Below are 25,144 nucleotides of genomic sequence, written 5' to 3'. Positions count from 1 at the left end.
AAAACATTACAGAAAACCAGAAAGTGGCCAAAGAATGGAAATAATGAGACCATACAATTATGACTGAGCTAGAGATTAACGCCTCAGTGACTTGCTTGACCACAAAGAATTATATGCAAGCACACTGTAGAATGAGAAACTTTAGCAGGCTTATGGGATTTGTAGTTCTGGTTTTCAAACTTTTATTCTGGTGACTCAGTTGAAGAAAATTGTTGATGCCCACAATCCAATGGAGCTGGGAATGAGGAGTTTGGGGAGTGGGAGGGGTTCAGGGCTGGGGCAAAGGGTTGAGGTGCGGGGATAAGGGGTGCGGGGTGGGGCTGAGAATGAGGGGTTCAGGGTGTGGAAGTGGGCTCTGGGCTGGGGCTGGGGTGTGGAAGAGGGGCAGGACTCTGGGTTGGGAGTGCAGACTCTGGGATGGGGCTGGGAGGAGGGGGTTGGAGTTCAGGAGGGGGCTCTGGGTTTGGGGGGGCTCACAGCTGGGGCAGGGGATTGGGCATGGGGTTGCAGTGTGGGCTTACCTCCAGTGGTTCCCAGTGAGCAGTGCAGCCAGGGTGCAAAGGCAAGCTTCCCACCTGTCCTGGCACTGCGGACCGCACTGCGCCCCAGAAGCAGCCAGCAGCAGGTCCAGCTCCTAGGTGGAGGTGTTCAAGCAGCTCAGCGTGGCTCTCACCCACAGGCACTGCCCCCCCAGCTCCCATTGGCTGGGAACCTGCTAATGGGAGTGTGGAGCCAGTGCTCGGGGTGGGGGCAGCGTGCGAGGCCCCATGGCCTCCCTGCCCAGGAGCCAGACCTGCTGCTGGCTGGTCAGAGAGAGAGAGAGAGAGAGAGAGAGAGAGAGAGAGAGAGAAACCAGCTACCGCAGCCTACAAGAGCCTCATTAGATTAACAGATTCCAATGCCAGAAGAGACCATTGTAATCATCTAGGCTGACCTACTGCATGACACAGGCCATAGAACTTCCCCAAAATAACTCCTAGAGAATAGCTTTTAGAAAAACATCCAATCTTGATTTAAAAATTGCCAGTGATGAAGAATCCACCATGGCCCTCGGTAAACTGTTTCAGTGTTTAATTACTCTTGCCCTTACAAATTTATGCCTTATACCCAGACTAAATTTGTCTAGCTTCTACTTCCAGCCATTGGATTATGTTATATATTTTTCTGCTATATGAAGAGTCCTTTATTAAATATTTGCTCCTCATGTAGGTACTTATAGTCTGTAATCAAGTCACCTCTCAACCTCCTCTTAAGCTAAATAGATTGAGGTCTTTGAGTCTATCACTATAAAGGCACTTATGATATAGCAAAGAAACCTAACATCAGCAGAAGAGGGGTTAAAGAGACCCTCTAGGCCCAGCTAGTCCCACCCCACTACACCTAAAGCCAATGCCAGGCTTTGATGGGGAGAAGAAAAGGAGAAAATCTGCCTCAGTTCAGGGCTGACTGGCAAAGAGGCAAAAGGTTGTTCTGCCTCTCTACATGAGGGGAGCTTCATGACAAGTCTGACAACTGGGACAATCTCTGGGAGAGCAGCACCAAGTTTCTGACCAAGAAAGATGGTTGAGGAGACTGGGAAACAACCAGCAGTAAGTGAACTTTACTATTCGACCTTAAGGACACTGTGGGGCTAGGCCCATCCAACCTTACATCCACCCCTGTCTAGGGCCCCTGAGGCCATGGCAGGATGCTGCAAAAGATTCACAAGAGGGTGCTACTCCAGGTAAGACACTACAGACTGTTTGGACTATAGGGCCTGTGCCCCAAACTGAAAGGACATAGGTAAGAAGTAGCCCAGAGCAGCAGACTTAGGCTCACCGCCAGGACTCTGCCTCTGTTGCTTCCTACAGGGCCAGGGGTTAGGTCTTGAAATGATGCTATGTCCTCAGTCAAAGAAAGATGTCCAATGGTTCCTGGGAATGGTTAATTATCTTGAAAAAATTCATACCTAATCTACCAAAGCAGTAGCTTTGAGAAAACTCCCAGAGAATAAAAATGAATGGTATTGGGGTGCAGAACAAGAGAAATCATGGGAAGGTTTAAAACAATAACTGATAAAAGAATCAGTGTTGAAGGTCTATGTACCAGAAAGGCTTATTAAAATCTCAGCAGATGCTTCACTGTCTGGGTTAGGGGCAGTGGTTTCAAGAAACATGAAGATTGTTGGCAACCAGTGGCATATGCCTCCAAATCACTGACTGATTGAGGCAGAAACCAGATACGCACAGACTGAAAAGAAGCTTTTAGGAATATTGTTTGCCTCTGAGAGATTCAATCAGTATATTTATGGACAGACAATGGAAGTTGAAATGGACCACAAGCCCCTGAGAGTGTTATTTAGCAAACCACTAAACGATTGTACCTTAAGCATTCGAACATTGATGATAAAGTGCAAAAATATGATTTGGTAGTGACCTATGTGCCTGATAAATTCATGTTCACTGAAGATGCACTTTCCAGAGCAGTGGCTCCCACAAAATCAGAGATGACTTTACATACAGAGATGCAAGCCTATGTAGAACTGATTGTAAAGTCAATTTCCATAGCTAACTGCAACAAATAAGAGAGGAAAAGGAGGAAGACGAATCATTGGGGATCCTTAAAGAAATGATAAATTAAAGGTAGTCTGAAGAAGTAAGCAGCTGCTGTCCAAGTATAAGGCTTGGTCTACACTACGCGTTTAAACCAATTTTAGCAGCGTTAAACCGATTTAACGCTGTACTTGTCCACACTACGAGGCCCTTTATATCGATATAAAGGGCTCTTTAAATCGGTTTCTGTACTCCTCCCCGACGAGAGGAGTAGTGCTAAAATCGGTATTACCATATTGGATTAGGGTTAGTGTGGCCGCAAATCGACGGTATTGGCCTCCGGGCGGTATCCCACAGTGCACCACTGTGACCGCTCTGGACAGCAATCTCAGCTCGGATGCAGTGGCCAGGTAAACAGGAAAAGCCCCACGAAATTTTGATTTTCATTTCCTGTTTGCCCAGTGTGGAGCTCTGATCAGCACGGGTGGCAATGCAGTCCCAAATCCAAAAAGAGCTCCAGCATGGACCGTACAGGAGATACTGCATCTGATCGCTGTATGGGGAAACAAATCTGTTCTATCAGAGCTCCATTTCAGAAGACAAAATGCCAAAGCGTTTGGAAAAAAAAAATCTACAGGCTACACAGTGCTGTGTGACAAGCGTAACGGGAAGCCAGAGACTCAAATGGACGCTCATGGAGGGAGGGAGGGGGTATTGAGGACTCCAGCTATCCTACAGTCCCCAGCAGTCTCCGAAAAGTATTTGCATTCTTGGCTGAGCTCCCAATGCCTGTAGGTTCAAACACATTGTCCGGCGTGGTTCAGGGAATAGCTCGTCAATTTACTCCCCACCCCACGTGAAAGAAAAGGGAAATAAATCGTTTCTTGACTTCTTTCAATGTCACCCTATGTCTACTGAATGCTGCTGGTAGACGCGATGCTGCAGCAGTGAAGAGCAGTATCCACTCCTCTCCCCTCCCCTCTAATGAGTCTATCAGTCCCCTCCCTTTCCTGTGTAAAGAAAAGATTCTGTACTTCCTGGACTATCATAGCAGCGGGATGCTGGGCTTCCCTCCTCCACACGGCTTAATGCCCTGCCTGGACTGTCATAGCACCGGGAGGCTGCCTCCCCCTCATTTTATCTCACTAACAAGTCACTGTTTCTTATTTCTGCATTCTTTATAACTTCATGACACAAATGGGGGGGGACACTGCCACGGTAGCCCAGGAAGGTTGGGGGAGGAGGGAAGCAAGGGGTGGGGTTGTTGCAGGGGCACCCCCAGTGAATGGCATGTATCATTTCTGCGGGATCTGACATGGAGCAGCTGTGCTCTCTGATACACTGGTTCTCTAGTATACTTGCCCCATATTGTAGGCAGGACTGACTCTATTTTTAGAAACCATAAAGAAAGGATTGACTCGGGGAGTCATTCCCACTTTTGCCTTTGCGTCCCCGGCCGATCTCAGCCAGGGGCACCCAAGATAGCAGCAGACAGTACAGAAGGACAGATAACCGTCATCTCATTGCCAATTTACACCGGCAGCAGACGGTACAGAATGACTGGTAACCGCCTCTGCTATCATGCAAAAGCTTATGATTGCTGCTGTGTAGTGCTGGAGTATCACCTCTGTCCGCAGCATCCAGTACACATACAGTGACTGTTAAAAAAAAAAAAGCTGAACAGGCTCCATGGTTGCCGTGCTATGGCGTCTGCCAGGGCAATCCAGGGAAAAAGGGGGCGAAATGATTGTCTGCCATTGCTTTCCCGGAGGAAGGAATGACTGACGACATTTACCCAGAACCACCCGCGACAATGATTTTTGCCCCATCAGCCACTGGGCTCTCAACCCAGAATTCTAAGGGGCTGGGGAGACTGCGGGAACTATGGGATAGCTATGGAATAGCTACCCACAGTGCAACGCTCCGGAAATCGACGCTAGCCTCGGACCATGGACGCACGCCGCTGAATTAATGTGCTTAGTGTGGCCGCGTGCACTCGACTTTATACAATCTATTTTATAAAACCGGTTTATGTAAAATCGGAATAATCCTGTAGTGTAGACATACCCTAAGAGTCTATTGGAACTGCAGACATGAACTTTCGGTGATAGATGGGGTGATTTTCAAGGGCAGTAAGGTTGTACTTCCAATGAGCCTCCAAAAAGAAATGCCACAGAAGATCCATGAGGGTCATTTAGGAATTGAGATGTGCAAACGACAAGCAAGAGAGGTGCTGTATTGTCCGTGGATCAATCATCACATTGCTAATGTGGTAGGAAACTGCTTTTCATGCTTGAAATACAAGCCATGCCAACAAGCAGAGCCACTGAGATCTCATCAAGTCCCACAAAGGCTTTACGAGAAGGTAGGCACTGACTTATTTACCTGGAAATTAACGGATGATTTAATAGTCGCAAATTATTATTCTCTGTATCCAGAAATTTTCACACTACACGGTACTGATAGTAAGTCTGTGATAGCAGGCATGAAGGGAATCTTCTCCAGACATGGAATTCCAGGTAAAGTCTTTAGCAATAATGGGCCACAATTTTCCAGTGCAGATTTCATAGATTTGCCATAGATTGGGATTTTCATGACAAAACATCAAATCCAAATTACTGCAATCAAATGGACATGTGGAAAGGTCTCTGCAAACAGTGAAAAACATTATGAAAAACACTTTTGACAGTGGGGATGATTTGTATAAAGTGTTACTGGTTTACCAAAGTGCACCCTTGGAGAATGGATTTTCTCTAGCTCAGTTATTAATGGAAGAAGGATCAGGTCTATTTTCTATTTCTATATCCATTACTGATAATTTGCTGAAAACGCATAACAATGAAACCATACAGACGATAAAAGAAAATCAGAAGTGGAAGCAGTAATATTATTTTGACAAAGGGCCTGTGATCTCCCATCTCTTAACCCAGGTGATGGAGCGTGCCTGAGGAATCACACCTTTGATACTTGACGTCAAAGGGATACCATTAAAGAACAGCTGCATCCAAAGTCTTATGTAGTCCAGATAGACCAGGGAGACACATTTTAATGTAATCAAAGGGATCTATGAGTAATCCCAGAAAGTTCCAGCACATTGACAGTAGATGTGGACTCTGGCATTTCCCATCTGACTGATACTTTATCATCAATGCACAAAGAAGTAACTGTCAAGGAACAAGAGAACAACTCAGACTCTAATGAGAGTCTGATACTGAGAAGATCACAGCAGGAGATTAAATGTCCTGAAAGACTCAAAGAGACTTGCTAACTGGCCTGGAGACGGGCTATTTGAGGAAAGTGGGTGGTAAAGATTCACTGGAGAGTGATGTGCTGGTAACCTCTCCTCTCTAGGTAGTTGGCAATGGGTTTTTGGAAATGTATTAAGTGGTTAAGAATTTAATGCATGTATTATTAGATAGTTGTTAGCTGTTTTAATATATGCATATGAGTTAATTTGTTTTTCTTTAAGAGGGAAGATGTAGAGAAAAGTTTGTAGATGATCATAATTTCCAGATGCTCCCTCATAAGGGACAGTGAATGAAAAAGGAATACAATTCATTAATTTATTCAGTGGAGAGGGAGCACCCAGGTCCTCCTACCACACCACCGTAAGGGCTGAGGCCCAGATGTAGGTAGAGGCCAGAAGATTCCAAGCCTAAAGTCAGGAACCAGGCACCTCTGCTACCCAGTCAGAGAAGCAAGGGGCAGGAACTCAGGTATGCTAACCATTAAGTTGCCTTGCCCTCCAAGCACCCTATCCAAAAAAGGGTGAACAGAGGCAGATGCCCTAATCTCTGCATAAGGGAGTCAGGAGGAGTGGGAACCTTAAGCAAACACCATCCTCCAATAGCTTAAAGGAGATGGATCAGCTGCTAAAATGGATAGCTGAACAGAATGCACAACATCATCAACAACTTTTCCAACAAATGGCCAACCAGTAGCAGTAGTTGATCTGTGATCCAGAGCCCAACAGCACCAACCACAGCAGCACGTGGTTATGATACTACAGCCATCTGCCACAGCAGAGCCAGTGAGACTTGTCCCAACAGTGGTCCCCACCCCTGTAAAGCTTACCAAGATGGGGCCTGATGACAATCCTAAGGCCTTCCTTGGGATCGTCAAGTGAGTGGCCAAAGTAGCCTGATGGCCCCTAGACCAATGGGCCATTTTGCTGGCCCCATACCTAACTGAGGTTGCACAAACTGCTCCCGGGGCGTGGGGGGGGGAAGGGAGAGACTGTATTATGGCACCATCCTGAAACAACTGATGCCATTTGTCTCATGGAAAATTATCTGGTGGCCAAGACCCCCATGATGATGCCCTACCAGAGACCCACTGGGACTAAAGGCCACATGACACCAAATAATAAAGAGGGCCATGGAAGCAGACATCTTGAGGGGCTTCAACCCACTCTCCCCTCACCAAGACTCAGCCCTGGAGATTGAGGGGACCATAGATACCCTGGACCAAATGTCCAGAGCTATTGACCCATGGCCCAGTCTGAGAGATTGCCAATCCACTGGAGTTTAAGAAGGGAATATTGCTGATTCCTGAACTAGGAGGATCCCACATTGAGGAAGCCTCCCCAGTACCCAGAGGAGGGTCTAGTCACAGAAGCTAGGACCAAGATGTGTATTTTGCATATGGTTGTCCTGGGCACTGGTCCCAAGATTTCCCCTATATGTAGTGTAGCCTGGGGAAAATCTGGACCTGGGGTTCCAAGCTTGACAAGGAAAACCTGCAAAGCTGACCATTCCCATCAGGAGGAATGGAACAGAAGTGGAAGGGCTCATGGACTCAGGGTGTGCTCAGACCCTGGTATGGAGCCCAGTGGTCCCAAACTCTGAGTTGGCCCAAAGCACCATCCTGTTACCATGTGTGCATGGGGATGTGAAATCTAATCCCTGCATTCAAATGATGCTAACTGTGGGTGAACATAGATGATGATTGGACTACCCAACTATCACCTATTCCATTATTATCAATTGAGATTGCAATTATTTGAGGGAGTTATTAAAGGAGACTTCAGGACCCTTTCCAGCCACCATGACCTTCCTACCACTATCCTCAGTTCCAACGGAACCAGTAAACCTTGCAGCTATGGGGGAGATCATCATTACTGGAGACAGGACATCCAACTATCAGAGGCCCTTCCCTTACCTGAGTCAGAGATCCTAACCCAGTTCTCCATCATCATTGAGAACAATGAGTGGATGATACACTGAGCGAAGCATACACCCAAATGGTGGTGGTAAACGTGGAAACTATCCAACCTCATCAAACTGAATGGTTCCCACGCTTTGAAATTCAGGGCAACTGCTTATAAAATCTTGAGAAGGACCATCAGACTGACAAAGTCTGAAACTAGCTTCTGTGGCCCAGACCTCATTAGCAGGAAGTTATGACACTGACCCACATCATACTCTTCATGGGGCACCTTCGGAGGAAGAAGATGCTAGCTCAAATTCTAGCCCAGTTTTTCGGTCTAGAGTCTATAAAGACTTTCTGAATTTTTGTGCTTCATGACCAGAATGTCAGCTGATAGCCCGTAGGCCAACAGAGAAAGCTCCCTTGGTTCCCTTCTCATGAGTAAGCACACTTTTTGAGCTCAGCTCAGAAGGCATAGTCAGACTCTCAGACATACCTCCTTGGAAAAGAGCACCACAGGATACCTGTTTATTTTAATAGTGGTGGACTATGCAGCCCAGTACCCTGAGGCTATACCACTTCACTCATAGATGTGCTGTTAAGTCACTATACTTTTAAGTACTTTGGCTGCATGTGCTTCAGTTTTTTCCCCACCAGCAGCTTGGAATAACATCTCCCTTTGCCAGTTATTCCCTCCAAATGTGAAAGACCTGAACTGACAGAACATGCTTTTGCAGCGAGGCCACTGACAATGTCCACCCCACCCCCCAAAAATTACGCAATTCTTATTAAACAGAAGCAGCTTGGAATTTTTAATACAGCATGATCTCTGCACTACTTTAACTGTGATTAACCTGGCTGAGTCCAGGGCGATTCTGTGGACTGAAGTATCCCTTTCACAATATGTTGCAGTTCATTATTTGAAATGTAACATTTTATGCCCTTGAAATTCCACGAGAATTATTTCTGTGCTCCTCCACTGAGCTATCTGTTTCTTGTCCTGTTGCATGCCCCTCGACCTCTACTGGCTGCTTTACCTTCACAGCTCAACCTCAGTGCAGTACAAGCTTGGCCCAATGTACCTTCATGGACCATTCCAAGAGGAAGGATTTCCATGAGGAACTTATGGTTGAAGTTTTTGAGAGGGCCAACAAGCAGGTCCAGTACCAGAAGCAGAGGGCCTTAAGACTGGAGAAGAAACATCCAAGAGGCAGGAAGAAAGGCTCAGGTTCATTGCACAGCTTGAGGACAGGGTTTCAGTGCAGGAGCAGGCACTTGCTGTGCAGCTCCTAGAACAGGAACAGCGGCTGAGGGAGGAGGACAGAGCTCAGCAGAGAGAACTGTTTGAGTGTCTCATCTTAATCATAGCTGCAAGGGTACCAGCTCCTGCTGCCTCTCCCATATCATGGCCTGATGACCCTGTGATGTACCCTTAGGCCAGAAACAGCTTGGAAAACTCCATATCTGGGTGGCCTATGCAATCGGGTCCTAAGGACAGCTGGGCAGGGTAACTAAACCCCATGCAGCCCTCCATCTTGACCCTCTCTCCTGTAGATACCTCCAGCCCTTGGCATCAAGTGTGTGTAAGACAGGGAAAGGAGAAAATGGGCATGTAACATGCAGCAGTAGGGGGGGTTCTATCACGTTTTCACTTATTGATGCAATTTTGTTTGCTTGTTTTTGAAATGTTCTCTTGTAACTGGTGTTTGGGTGTTCTAATGTCAGCTGGCTTGCCTGACAATGGGTGACTGTTGTACTATTTTAACACACATCTACAAATAAAACTTTATATCTTCAAGAAAGCTCATTGCTATTACCATATCTCATCATACAATCAGTATTTGAAATAATAAAGCTAAACAAATGAGCAGGAACAATTAGGAATTAGTAAGCAAACACTATTCCTCTAGAGAGTTAAATACAACAACCCATACTTTATTCACCTCCTTATATAAATCCACACTGTGAATCATTCCCCACCACATCCCCATTACATAAGTCATCATGCCATTCATAAGTACATAGCTATGCAATCAAGCACATACCCCTCCCCAAGCACTGAACATCCCCCCACCACCACATCAACTAGCACCCTCCCCCCACAAGCACATTAATAGAGAGGTACTATTCCCCTACTTTCATTGGGCCATGCAAGTCCCTAATGTAGGGCCACAAAGCATCCCTTACCAAATCAAAACATAAGAATTCATAGCGTTGATACTGTACTTTTCATATATTTCAAAGTGCTTTACAAATATGGGCAAGAATATTATCTCCATTTGACACGGGCATGAAAACAAGATCACATAGTAAATCAGCACCTGAGATGGAAATAAAACTGATTCCTCTGTCTCTCACTCCTGTGTACCATCCATTAGATCATAGTGCTTCCCTATTATCCATTATTAGATGGTAATTGAGCCTGATTTCAATTTATTTCAAATCAGTTATACTTAGAAGCAAACAAAAAAAGCAACATACATATTTTATGTGTTTTACATGAGATTCAATCTATCTGGGCTTGACTCCTCACTCAAGCAAAGTGTTTCAAAGACATTTAAATTAATGAAGCCAGTGGGAGTTTTGTCCAAGTGAAGAAGAACATGGGGTAGGCCCAAGGTCTGCAAGCATTTATAGCATGTTAGCATGAGCTGGCATTTCTACCTTTTAAAAATGCATTAATTTGACAAAGTCCTTTTTGATAAACAAAATAGTCATAACCGAAAAGAAATTCTGCAAAAGCTCCCTTCTGTGCTCACTTATTTGGGAAAACAAAAAGCAACAAAAAACCCCACCTCATTGTCCTGAAAAGTACACCAGGGATCCAGGAATGCTTTTTTAATGAATGAGTTACTGTGGCAGCATGGAGCCTGGGATTAGGTCCCCATAACTATCAAACTGTGATTTGTGTATAACCAGTCTGTCTTCTATTACTTGTATCTATTTTTCATAAATGTTTAAGCTGGTAGTGTAAATCATTCTCTCTGCTGCCCGGTGAGTACTGAATAGCAAAAATGCTTCAACGTCTGATATTGATTTGCAGTCGAGTTCAAATGCTTTATATTGCATCACGCATTTTTGCCTGACAGTAGCTGATTCTGAGAAATAGCTCCACTAATAGGCTAAGCCAGAGCATGACTGGCTTCCCTGGCCACAGGCTGCAGTGAAAGAGAATAAGATGAATGAGAAGGAAGCATCAATGAGATTTCCCAGGACCCAAGTCAATTAAAAACACGTTCACCATTTTGTCAGATAGGGCCTGGTGTTTCCACAGAGCAGGAGCTACATTTGTTTTGTTTGCATCAAGCTCATCAGGGCATCTCTTAAACTCAGCACCTGACCTTAGTAGCTGCGTAGGTTTAATCTGCATCCTAGGCCACAGAGCGGCTGAAAAGCCTGTCCATGAAGGGGAATCTGCACAATAGCAGATCCTCTGTCCCAGGCCCTGTCACTCCCTCCACCTATCTATGTCCTACCCCCGCCCAGCTCAGTTGCACTACTCTGCAGGGTGTATTGGTGGATATGCCCTTTGTTTATAAAGTCCTACAGAGAATTTAATAGAAAATAGCAACTTTTTCATAGCTCTTTTGAACCACTCTGTAGAACTGAATAGAGAAATTATACCAATTCTATACAATTAGATGGGATGGTTAAAATAATCCTATTGAAGGATATTACTCTATAGCATGTTCTGTAGGGAGTAATTGCTAAAGAACTCTTATTATGTTTCTATAGAACCCCATGGACTTCATCCATGTTAAAGTCTGTAAGACTTTTCCATAGGGGAGTTCTGCACCTGCATGATCTCCTAGAGTCCTGCTTCCGGTTTGAGGATAGGGCTAGTGAGTAAAAACATATTGTTCAAAACACAACAAATTTTTCATTTATAAGGATTAATAATCAGTTTTATGCCTTACTTTTGTGAATCTATTTCAAATTTCCAACCATATATTTCTCTACAACCATTCTAAAATAATACGTAACTATACTGATTCTTCATGTCTTCTTTCTTCAGCCCTAAATCCCTAGAAATGTATAATGTAAAAAATACACCTTTTCTCCTTAAAGCTTCTTAAACAAGACTGATCCAGTGTTTTAGCTACTGGGCAATGCATTGACTACCATGTGAAATACTGGAGTTCAAATGCTAACTGTGGCCTCTTGCTCTTAGGCCAGGAGTGCTTTGAATTGTTCTTTGGTGACCCTCTCCAGCAAACTGAGGTGGTGACATTAATGAAGAAGCAGAGTCCAACCCTCTTTGGCCAGAGGGAGGAATAAAGCAAACTACTCATTCTTTGACCAATCTGAAAAATCTCTTAAATATATTGTATTAATACTTACATTTTGTTTTACAACTTTCCACAGTATGAGCAGCACACTGTCTTTCAAACAGGCCCTGTCCTGATCTAATCAATAATACTTGGGAGCTTATTTTTCTGTATACAGTAAAAAACTGTTTTAATCAGCATGTTGGGGAAATCGGGGTACTTGTAAGTGAAAAATGTCAGTTAACTGAGAGGGGGTTTGAGTGTGGGAGGGGGGTGTGAGGCCGAGGGCTGGGGCATGAGATGGGGTGCAGGACACGGGCTTTGGGAGGGAATTTGGGCAGAGGAGAGGGTGTGGCGTGCTAGATCTGGGGGCTGCTCACCTCAGGTGGTTCCCCGCAATCGGCGCTTTGTCCTGGCTGCTCTTAGGCAGAGGCGGGGCAGAAGGCTTTGCACACTGACCCACCCTGCCCTGCCCCAAGTGCTGATGCGCAGACTGGCCTGCCATGCCCTGAACCTCCTCTCACACCCAAACTCACTCTCAGAGCCTGTGCTCTGCACTCCCTCCCACGACCTTCCCCCTGCCGGCCCCGCGCCAATCAGATTATAAACCAGACTTTCAATGAAGATCAGAAATGCCAGTTTATAGAGCTTTCTGGTTGGTGAAGTGCCGGATAACACAACTTTCCCGTTATGAGTTTTCTATACATACCTCACATAGAGGTACAACCCAACAACAATCACCACTGCCAGGCCATTGTTCTTCCCTTTACAGTACTACATTAGTAATGTTCCTACTGTTTTTGAATCATACACTTGTTCAATTAAATGCAAGATTACATTCCTCCTTCTGGGATTTTCTCCTCCCAGGCCAAGTGCCTGACAGACTCAGACCTAGACATTTTTTACATCACCATATTCTAAATCCTACTTCTGGCTATAAAGACTTATGATACCATCTCATTAGCATGCAGATATACTTCACCAGCTCTGTTTAGATATCTTCTAAACACCGACTAATTACTTTCTAATTTAAAACATACCTGACCAGAATGTGCATTTGAAGAAAGGTGAAGTGAAAGAATTCCTGGGCTGCAACTTCAAAAGAAAGTACAGAGATGTAGTTTTGCAGCTGCTCATTTGCCTTCCATTTTGGCTGTAAATTTAAAGGAAGAAAGAATAACTACTCGCCTACATGGTGTGGCAAAGTGCATTAGAGAGGTGTGATTTGTAAAGCATTCTGAAATGCTGTGCTGTAACTGCCCCATGTAGACCCTGCAGGTGCGTTCACAACACAAATTAGGTACCTTTTGGAGCATGTCAGTAGGGTCCACACAGGGCAGTTAGAGTGGTTTACAAATCACACCCTCTCTAATGCGATTTGCCATACTGTGTAGACAAGACCTATATCTCCAAGGGCCAATCTTGCTCCTCTCCAGGCCAGCGGAAAACTGCACCCTGAGTCAGCTGCGCAGGTTGGATTTCAGGAATGTATTTTTCTGTACAGAGAATAAAAAAGAAGTATTTTGAGTCTTTTTCATTCTAATTCAGTTGTCAAACTAAAGCTTTGAATGGGCAGTGGAAGAATCTGATAGCATGTAACTGTTTTGACACTCCTGCTACTAAGAGGTCATAACATGTTTACAGCTGCAGTTGTGTCAGACAATGTTAATTAGCATTGAAGAGATATCTCCAAAATGAAGTTTTCTAAGAGGCCCACCTTAGAGTGTCTACCTAATTTTCTATACCACAGGCACTAATGAGATACTAATGTCAAGCAATTTGATATTTCTAGGACAAGGTGATTATGTTGCAGCAATCCTGTCCATGGGATGCACCTTAAAAAAGCAGAATGTTTGCTTGAACTCCATGGCAAGCAAGGCTAGAGATGCCAATAGGTGCCTAGTGGGATTTTCCAAAATGTTCTTAAATATCTTTAAAAATGTGGCCCCAAAGTTCTCCCTGCCCATGCCAAGCTCTTGTACCTTCCTCACTGCTGTGCAGCTGCAAAAGTTGGTGAATTTTTAGCAAATATTGCAAAATGTTCATAGACAGTGAATTTTTAATCTATAATGGTGTCAAAGGGGGTCCCTTCACCCATTCTGTGAGTTCCCTATCCACAAACACACACAGGCTATTTCCTTTTCACTAGGTGTTCATTTAGTCTTCAGTTTCAGCCACAGGTGTGCAGCAGGAAGAAGAGACTTCCACGCGGCTTTCTCTCCTCTCCACAGCTCACCCTATGACATCTATTTTACTACCCTGTTCCTCCCAAATATATTCTCCCCAATTGTCTCATTAGCCCAGCAATTGCCACCTAAGGGTCAATAATCCCCTACAGAAACTGATTAATTAACTTCAATAAAGCGGCCAGTCTTCCCAGTTCTGCAGCCACTACAGTGACCAGAGTGTTACATAGTGCTCATCACACATGGTTAATATACTCACTGGAAACTTACGTCCAAGAGTTCAACCAAACAGAAAGAAGAAACATACCATGTAACTTAGGTGTCTTGTCAATCTGATTCTGAATGTCGAATACTGGAAACAAACTGCTCCTAAACTATCTGTGGGGCAAGAATCTTTATTAGAGATTATTTATTCAGACATATTCTTCAGTGAATAAACACATTAAAATCACAGCTGTACCCAGATACTTTTGAACAGAACAAGAGAGTGTAAGCTGCTTTTCCACTGGCTATCACACTGACAGGACTGTCTCAGAGTTTTCCTGCACTCCTCCTGGCTGCCTATTGTATCCATCGGTTGCCTGTCTTATATTTATATTGCAAACTCTTTGGGGTAGAGACTATCTTGTTGTTATGCATTTGTACAGGGCCTAGTGAAAGACAGAGCCAGTCCATAACTGGGGTTCCTAAGCACTGTTGCAGGATAAATAAGAATAATTATGATTAATGATGTTTCGTATGAATTATTAACTCAGCTACAGGGACTAATATGGAGTATCTTTTTCCCCATGTATATGCAAGGGATTTACAGTATTGGGTGACTCTCATTCATTCATTCATTCATACATAGAGGAGATTTGCACACAGATCCTCCACACATGGCTAGAAGAATAAACTTCATTGTAACTTGATGTGGGGGTTTTTATATGGCATAAATTTAATTTTTTTGTGTGACAGCCCACACTGCTGGAGAGTAAAGGAGCTGTCACAACACAGAATGAGATTTATTCTAATCTTTACTTTTAAATACATTCAAACCCAACATTTCAAATGGAAATAATATATTCCTTTTTTGTTAGAAGAATCTTCCCTGAACTTTCTCCTTCCTCTCCTGATTTCCTCCTCTACATCTCAGTTTATTTCAGTTTAAAATTACAAATGATGAAGCCACCACAGAAGGTAGGAATTATCCCTCATGTACAGTGTGTTTCTTTTATCATCTCAGTGGGGGCAAAATAAAGTGAACATAAAGGAAACACAGAAAGGTTTAAGAGACATGGAGATTTGGGAAAGAAGGCACAAAGACACAAACGTAAAGTGCCAGCTTCAGAAAAGTCAAGAACGCCTTTAAAAACTGGTGGGAAGCTGCTGAGAAATGTATCTTTTCCATAAGTTCTGCGAGATACTTTCCAATGTATGGAATGGACATTGACTTCTTGCAGATACTTACTGAACTGTACAGACCCATCCCTATGGGATGTGCAATGATTTTCACTCTTCAACCCTCTCAGCTAGACACAAGCACTTTCATTAATGCTGTTGTAAAATGTTCTATTTTCAAACAACTTTTCATTTTAAGTCCGATTACTGAACAACATGAGCAGGAGAAAATGAGTGATCTATTCAGGATTCAGCACAGTTGATTCCTCTGAACTTTATGTGGTCTGAGCAACACACTGTACTGTGAGATTCTGCAGATGTCCATGTATTTCAGGGCCTTGCTTCTCATCAAGAAATTTCTTACAAAGCTCATTTACTCAGTTCAATCCGTGAGAATTTTGCCTGAGTACAGAGGGCAGGATTGGGTCCAATAAGGCAGTCCAACATGAGGTATATATAGTATAAATTCACTTGTACTTGCCTTTATAGCACTTGGCCTTTGTCTCAGCAGTCACTAAATTAGCACATCACAGTTCCAACCTCAGTTGTGTTCTTTTATCTAAAAACTCTAATTTAGGAATCAGACTCTCAACCCCTTCTTTGGACACATCTTGGTTAAAGAAGGTACTTGCAACTTCCCATGTTTGAAAGAATACAAAAGAAACATTATAAAGGCATAAAACAAAACAGATAGGCTTTTGGATGCAGGATGGCAGCTATAGTAGTGGTGGAACAAGAGGTTTGGACACAGAAAACCATGCTAATATTGTGAGTATACTAAAGCAAGCAAACCTGTAACATTTGCAAACATCTGCAATGTGTGGTGGGTCATAACTCCACCTACCAGAATAATCAGTTTGCCCACTGGAAAATGAGTGTCATGAATGTGGAATGAAATTGAAGCATTCTGTTATGAATGCTTTCTCAGATGACAGTCTTCAAACTTAAGACAGGAAAAAGGAAAACAATTTGCAATGAATGAAGCAGACACACATGACTAAGGACAGCTTGCAGCCTGCAAGAACTTCAGTGTCCTTCAAGAAAATTTGGAGTCTCTGATAGGAGAACTGGAAAAGAAAGAGAGATCTCTCAGTATGTACCAGCATCAGTAGCAATGTATTACTTATAATGTGCTCATGTGTAGGACAAAATTACCAAAAATGATTCTGTGAAAGAGAAATTAGAAGCTAAAATGAAAAAGATGGAAGTCATTTTTACAAAGTGAACTCTAATTTCAAGCAGTTGCAGGCTAAAATAAAAGTGCATGAAAAAGATCTGAAGTGGAGAAAAGGAAAAAGAATGACAGCACTGTAAAAGAAGAATAAAAAGGAATTAAAATAAGCAGAGAATCAGGGTGCAAGTGAAAATCCAGTGGCAAGCATAGAAAAAAGAAACACAAAATAGCTGCTGGAGGAACTAACCAAGTAGGCAGAAATGGGATGGCAAATCCTGCCTACCACTTCGTATCATTCATGGACACCATGAAAGAAAACAAGCAAATTCTTTATAGAAAAAAAGCCACCAAAAATCCAGGAAGCCCGTTAATGGTAAAATGATTCCAAATCACAGCAGTCCATAGGAAACATTTGAAAAATGTTCCACCTTTGCACCACTGCAAACATCAGAGGACAAGAAACCCTTGGAATGTGATCCCAGTAAGATGATGACCATTGAAGAAATGATTTTATGAGAACTAAAACCATAGTTACATGTTTATTAGCCCTATTCTATTCTATGTAGCTTCTTGTACCACTCTCATCACCCTGGTATCTGAGCACCTTCCTGTAGTGCATTAAGTGATGCAAATAACATCTGCTACCAATAGTTCACTCTTTCACCCATCCTTTCCTCAGAGAGAGAATTGTGCACACAGTGGAGTGTTTCATTTTGGTAGGGTTTCTTTCATTTCATGTGTACACCCTCTTGTATGTTTATATTAGAGAAGAGAAGGTTGAAGAAGTGTTCATTTGAGGCAGAAGATGGTGAAGTTGGTGATGGTCCTTAGTTCCTGGGAGAGTTCCTTCCACAGCCTAAGGCTGGCCCCTAAGAAAGCTTTGTTTCCTGCACAAAGGAGCTTTACCATTGTGCCTGTGGAATGGAATAGGTGATCACAGCCCGCAGCCTGGTGTTTTAGGTGATCTTTTTGGTATCCTGGGCCCAGGCCACTGAGCACCTTGAAAGTAAGGCAGATGAGCCCCTATTGTCTCACTATAGCATTAGGGGAATGATATAATGGCATGCTCCTTCCAGACGCCTGGAAACCCAGCAATGATGGTGATTGATGGAGTGCAACCGATGTGCAAATATGAAACAGACAGCTGAAATTCTGCTAAAATAAAATGATATTAAACCTGTACATGAGTGTGTGCCTGGCTACAAAGGTATATGTACTATCTCTATCCCCACTGTATCTAAGCACCTCACAGTCATCAATAGATTTTATCTCCACTTCTGAGAGGTAGGGAGGTACACAAGTCTCCGCCACACCCTCCAGATCCTCCCCTTCTCTCTCATTAACATCACGTTTGTCTTGCTAGATTAAACTTCAGAGAGCAGTTCTCACCCAAGTCCTAATCTCAACCATTTAGGAAGAAAAATGCTGCGCCATTTGGACGGGATGAAAATGATGCATGTTTTTGTCTTCAAACTAACGACACCGCGATTTCAATCGCTTCACTGTCTCCTTCATTGGCCTTACTTACACATTGAAAGAAAGGTTAACAGGATACAAACTTGTTAAGGTGGTTAATAGATCTACGAGACTCAGCATGGGCATTTGACTATTCTATATTGGTAGGAGAACAGTCAATCAATGAAATCATCACAGCCTTTGTACCACACCCACATAGATAGCCCGACTGAAAGGGACAGAGCAATCTAAAGACTCCACATGACATTAGAGTTGCCTCACTAAAAACGTCTCAATATCTTTTTTTGGTAAAGGAAAGATTAGAGACAGGATGATAGTTGGTTCACAGAAAGAGGAAGCCTGATCAAACAATATTAGAATAATTATTTGAATTATGGGATATATTATTTGACTAGCTCTAAACTATTATACATTTTTATACATTTTTAAATGTCAGATACTGACTTTATTACTAGTGTCCACCCCCAGCTCAACTGTCAATTGCAAGTGTCTAATTCTGGTCTCTTCAACAAGCCTAGTGACGGGCAGACTCTGTTCCCTGCTACCTCTTAGCAATCTAAAACAGGTGCACCCAACACCGGTCCAATTGATTTTAACAGTCACAAGGGGTAAGGATCAAGTTCATAAGTCACTGAATGAAGCTCCTCCAGTACCTTTAAAACATTTATGAACAAAGCTGGCTCAGACTTGACCAAGTATATTTACTCCCCCACTACACCCATGGCTGTGGTACCATAAATGAAGTCAACTCAGTGTAACTCCAATCTGCATATAGACAGAAACCTGTTCACATTATGAAAGACCTGACTAAGCAGAGGCAGTCTGTAGGCAACACAGAACAGGTAGTTTTAATTAGGCACATTAATTTTGTCGACTTGTGTGTTGTTCATTGGCACCAAAATTTGAGCTAAATCCTGCTCACGTGAACAGTCTGACTGAAGACAATGAGGCTACTCCTGTGAGTAAAATGAGCAGGATTTGGCCCTTTGTATGGATAAATATCTGGTCATGTGATTTGGTTCCTAAAATGCAAAAGGTGCAGTGCAACCATGAACTTGTGAAAAATCATATATTTTCTGGCAGCAGCTTAGCAGCAGGGTTTATTGTAGGCATCGCTATATACAAATCTTGATAAGAGTACTATCTGCTGTATTTTACTGCACATTTTGCCACCTAATAGTTCATGGCATGCAACACCTTAAGAACCTCACAGCAGCTTCAAGTCAGGATATGGATTTAACATATCTTGACTCAAAGAAGTGATAACATGCTACCACACTGCAGTGTGTTGCCATGCAGTTATCAATGAAACAATGTAATAAGCACAATTAGCAAAAATAAATACATAAATAAATAAAATCTTGTCCCGATATAATAAGAGCAGTGCAAGCCAGGTCTGCATTTTAAAATTTAAATAAACACTATCACAACAAATCTGTACCATCAGAACAAAGAGGGGAAAGGCTGGTTTAGAGGTAGGTAATGGGATAAGGAGATTTTCACTTAATCAGCTGGTCCGAATTGGGTTCAAGTGCTCTTATGTGAGTATCAGAAATTTTATTAATTTCTTCTCTGTGGTAGATATTTAACATATACAATGCAGAGCAAGGAAGATAATCTGAAATCACCAGTTCTAGTTGTTAGATTTTAAGGTATCTAAAACTACCATGTACTGTCTAGTGATGAATACAGGCCTTCATCTTTGTGATGATATATTCATCTTTGGACCACTATGTGTTATATCAGGACGTATTCAGTCACGGGCTGATACAAAAATGCTAGCGGCAAAACGTTAGTATAAAGATAATGCCCTCATCCCCCACACTGCAGAGCTAATACCGTACTGCCCCACTTTTGGACAAGTTATTTCTTTGTGTCTTAGAAATAGCCATGGGCATCAATAGACTGCACAGTCATTTTAGGATGTCAGTTGCTTTAACCAGACAGAGGTTATAAACAAGATGTTCCCAAAATGTGAGTGAATTTGGTGTCACATAAAGTGCTAGGACATGGCAGGATGCAGCCTGTGTCCTCACAGTATGGCAGATGTAATGCAGTGTCACAGAATGTATTCACAGAGCAGGGAATTTAAAACAAATTTCATTTTCCTGTAAAATCATAGACAAGGCTATGTTATTACTAAATTAAGCAACATCTGGAAGTCATATTTAAAATTTCCTAAAACACCTTGGATTTTTCTGGGCAGCATTCACTTGTTTAATATGTGAATTAACAGTCAGTTCCTAAATGATCTCTAGAAAATGTGTTTTAGATAACCAAAGTGTGGCGAGAAGGCATTATATACCAAACCTCAGCTGAGCAACTGTAGATTCTCAATAGTGCTCTGTGCACTTAATAGTGCTCTGTGAGGTCTTAATAGTCATCCATCATTTGAAATTATGCTGACAGCTAAGAGAGATAGTGTGGTGTCTAAATGTTCAAATGGTGATATATTTACAATGTTCTTGCAGTACTTTTAGAGGAAGGCTTCCAAGGTGAAATAATTCAGAGCTTTCAGAGGGCATATTTGGTGCTTGTATCTTAAGCATATGTAGCAATAGAGGAATTTTTACATGGAGAGTATGTAACTTGAGTTAGCAGTGCTAATCTAAACTACAGCCTTGCGGGTGTCAGTCAAAGATAACCAGTTGCTCGAGTCACTTTCTTGAAGTGTCACGCTCCACTAACAGGCTTGTTCAAGGTGATATTTATAAAAAGGTACTCACTGAGCAAACAGTACAATGCTGGGCATTGAACAACTATTTTGATGTACTATGGAGGTGCCCTCACTATCTTCTTAGAGTATGTGCAACATGTCTCAGATGGCATGTGACCAGGATTCACCACCAAATGTGGTCCGCTCATTGGATCATTAGTTTCCCCAGCTTGGACCAGGCACTATGAAAGAGAGTTTCAAATGTCAGGAGAGGCACATGTGTGAAAGCACAAGGCTGTGATTTTCATACCAGACATAAATATTTGAGCTAATTTTTTTCAAAGTAAGGAAGGGGAATCTCTAGCCAGGGGCGACTCTATGTTTTTTGCCGCTCCAAGCACGGCAGGCAGGCGGCTTCTGGCGGCGCGCGGCTGCAGGCGGTCTGCTGGTCACGTGGATTTGGTGGCATGCCTGTGGGAGGTCTGCCGGTCCCATGCCATCAGTGTCCCCGCCGCCAAATTGCTGCCGAAGCCACGGGACCAGAGGACCTTCCGCAGATGCGCCGCTGCAAGCCGCCTGCCTGCCGCTCTCACAGTGAGCAGCAGGCCGCCCCCTGCGGCTTGCCACCCAAGGCACCCACTTGCTGCGCCGGTGCCTGGAGCCACCCCTGTCTCTAGCATCCCCTCTCTTTACTTTTAAACATTACATTCCTCAAAGTCCAAGCATTAGGAATAGACTCTTAAATTATAGCACTGATGCCCTAGCAAGCAGGCACTGCTATAATCAAACTCATTAAAAGGCCAAGTAAAGGATGGGAATCTGCATATGAAAAGGAACATAATTTTCCTGATGGAGGTTTTACTGTCCTTTTACATTTGCATACACCCTGTAGTGTATAACCACCATTTGAAGATGAACTACTTAAAACAGGAGAAGGTTTTTTTCCCCCTTATCTCTTTAAGCCAAAGCAATGTATGACTCAAAGCCCGTATATCCCAGACCCGTATCTGCATCAGAGGTTTGAAAGCATCTCAAAGTATTTCTTCCCCTAGACTTCCTGGATTTGATAACAAGGATACATGTTGCAAAAACAAAACTGGGATTTTATAAAAGGAATTGCAGTCCAAATTAAAATAGCAATACCATTTTTTAATTGAAGATGGAAACCAGGTTTGTATGTGATCATACACTGTCTTCTATCAGTGCTTTTCCTTTCTGGTAATTAATAAACTGCAAAGAACAGAACGTCCTGCAGTGACTTCTGAACATGGAAACCAATATGGATCCTTCTGCTCAGTCCTGTTCGTGGCTGAAATGAAGGCAACTGCTTATTGCCATGTTAGTTTGCAATCTTCAAAAGTTCTTTCTGAAGTCTTTACCAGGAAAACATAATTAAAAATTCAGTACACAACTAACTCATCTCATTTGTCCCCAAGTGTGTTGTGCATCTGCTGTTCTGGATAAACGAAAGTACTTCAGTTCTTCAAAGAACGAACTTTGAAAGGCACAAGCCCAATTGGCCAATCCTTCAAATATTGCTTTGGCTTAAAGAGATAAGGAGGAAAAAAACCTTCTCCTGTTTTAAGTAGTTCATCTTCAAATGGTGGTTATACACTACAGGGTGTATGCAAATGTAAAAGGACAGTAAAACCTCCATCAGGAAAATTATGTTCCTTTTCATATGCAGATTCCCATCCTTTACTTGGCCTTTTAATGAGTTTGATTATAGCAGTGCCTGCTTGCTAGGGCATCAGTGCTATAATTTAAGAGTCTATCAGTGTGTTCATTATAAACTCGTTTTTATGAGTTTATAAATAAAATTGAACAACAAAAAGATAAATTTACATGGAAATATGAATGAGAGGAAAAATCTCTTTTTGTTTGGAAACGTTTCCAAACTCTCCAAATGAGATCTAATTTTAGCTCCGCAAAACTGGCAGTTGTGAATGTCAAAGGGGAAAAAGGGGAAATTCTTCCCACTGCAACGTGTAGAGGCTTTTGTAGTATGTGAATTATCCAGCATATGAAATATCTAAGCAAAGCATGGCACAGCAGATACATGGAAATAGCATTACAGACATAACTGGCAGAAAATAAAATCAGTTTTCCAAACTAAAAGTAATTTGATATTAACTAGATTTAATTAAAATGCATACATTAATACGTTTTGAAAATAAGCCTGATGCTACATAGGGAAATTAAGAGTAGAGCTGGTGGATTAATTCTTTCTGAATAATGTATTGGACAGATTTTACTTTTTGCTTGTTTGTTCATGAATTGTCCATGAACAGATCATGATTTTCCTGAATTCATTCTTTAATTAAAGTTATTTGTCATATAATTTCTATGAATAAATTTGTGGGCCATCATCCTGCAAACAGCCAAATGCACGTGCAACTTTACTCACATATTTAGTCCAAAGACAGTAGTCGCACTGAGACTGATGAGACAATTCATATGAATAATGTTGCACCTGTGTAAGCATTTGGGATTGTAGTCTTGGATTTAACTGTTCTGTGATTAGTTTCCTTCATAGTTTGCTTTAAGGGCTATGATAATTTTTTTTGAAAGTTTAAATATCAACTGGTTCCCCTTTCTTCACTAGTTTGTTGACATGCTTAAAGTACTCTAAAGTAGATTTGAAAGCCATGCTTTCCTTTTATAGAAACTGAGGTGAACTGGGGCTACATCTGTACAACTTGTAAATTCTGATTGATATTGTGAAGTTGTATGATGAGAAATTGCTGTATCCTGAATGCCTGTATGTATGTGGATCCACCACTGCTAAGGGGTATGTAGCAGGTACACACCAGACACATATAAAGGAAACTACCTAAGATTAACAGTACTTTAGCCACACAAAAATTATGCTAAAAAAGAAGCTCAAGTCTTGGAATTCTAATTTAGCTGATTCCTCTGAATGCAGCCGGGAAGGTAGGAGAAATGGAAACTTACCAGGAGTAGACCAAAAAAAGACTAGATGACCAGAAGAAACACATAAGAACTGGGGGGAGCTGGACAGAAAGAGGACAGTCTCATGGGGCAGGGGGCCCTACCCACTTTCCTGAGCCCTGATTTTCTCCAAGGACTCTGGACAATCCAAGGAATTCAGACCTCAGCCCAAAGAATGCCCTGGAGTGGTGAGGAAACTCAGGCAGGGACATGCATTTGTGTTAACTGTTTTGTATGATCTGTACTCTCCTCTACTTCACATGAGTAAGTGTAAAAAAGGATAAAGGTGTTAAACTGTGCAAAGTGTGTATGTGCACACGTGCTGAGGGCTTTACAACAATTGTGTGTCCCTGAGAGATTTAAACCAAAAACCAGAAGCTTCATACCTTTAGGGTAGAGTTCTGAGAAAGGGGTGTGTTTAAGTAAGTGGGGTATCTCAGAGGTCAGTGGTGGTGCTAGGAGCCTAGGGTAGGTGGGTGGAGGAGTCCCATTTTCAGAAAGGGGTAGCAGACATGAGTCAGTGCCCAGGAAGTGTGCCAGAGAGGCCAAGGGAAGAAACAATGCTGCAGTCTGCTGGGGCCCCAGAAGTTTAACACAACCCAGGGGATCCAAAACACAGAGCCTTGGATTCCCCTTATAGCAATCCCAGGGAGTGCTAGGAAGGGGAGCTCACTGGGAGCTGTGACAGAAGCCAGGCTGCTTTGCCTCTGGTGTATCATTTTCATCCAAGGGTTTTATAAGTCTTCATTACAGTAACCAATGAAATTGAAACATACGATTAGGTATTGAAACAGCTGAATCAAAACAAGCCTGTTTGCCCAAGAAACGGGAGATTACTTTGCTTCCCACACTAAGAGCACTTGAGCAAACACTACAGCGCTAGGCAGACACGGTCTAAGAACTCCACAGTCAATGCTGAAATGAAAGGTAACACTTTTACTTTACAATACTTCACGCCGTACTGGAAGAATTGCTCTGAAAGTGCAGGGGGTCACTGAAGCTCACCTCAGAGTCGGACACAATGGCGGCAGACTGAACTCCAGCTGCTCAGCGAGGGAGTGATGGTCAGACATTTTGACAGATGACAAGCGACTAACACAGAATGCTGAAGCTGTGAAAAAATTATTTTTCTATCCTCCGTATGAACACTTATACAGTTTTGCATTAATGACTTAAATCGCAGTTGGCTTTCATTCAGTTTCATGTGCTATGTCTTCTTTGTCTATTTCTAATAAACAGAATTTTAGTCAAGATCTTAGGGGAGATAATTTGGGTGTTTCATACAGATCACCCCATGAGAGGGAATTACACAGCCTCTAAAGCAGGGGTGGGTAAACTAAGGCCCGCGGGCTGGATCCTGTCTGTCAGGGCTT

The sequence above is a fragment of the Gopherus flavomarginatus genome, chromosome 3 (assembly GCF_025201925.1).
Source record: "Gopherus flavomarginatus isolate rGopFla2 chromosome 3, rGopFla2.mat.asm, whole genome shotgun sequence".
Lineage (NCBI taxonomy): Eukaryota > Metazoa > Chordata > Testudines > Testudinidae > Gopherus > Gopherus flavomarginatus.
This window is presented reverse-complemented; position numbering follows the sequence as displayed.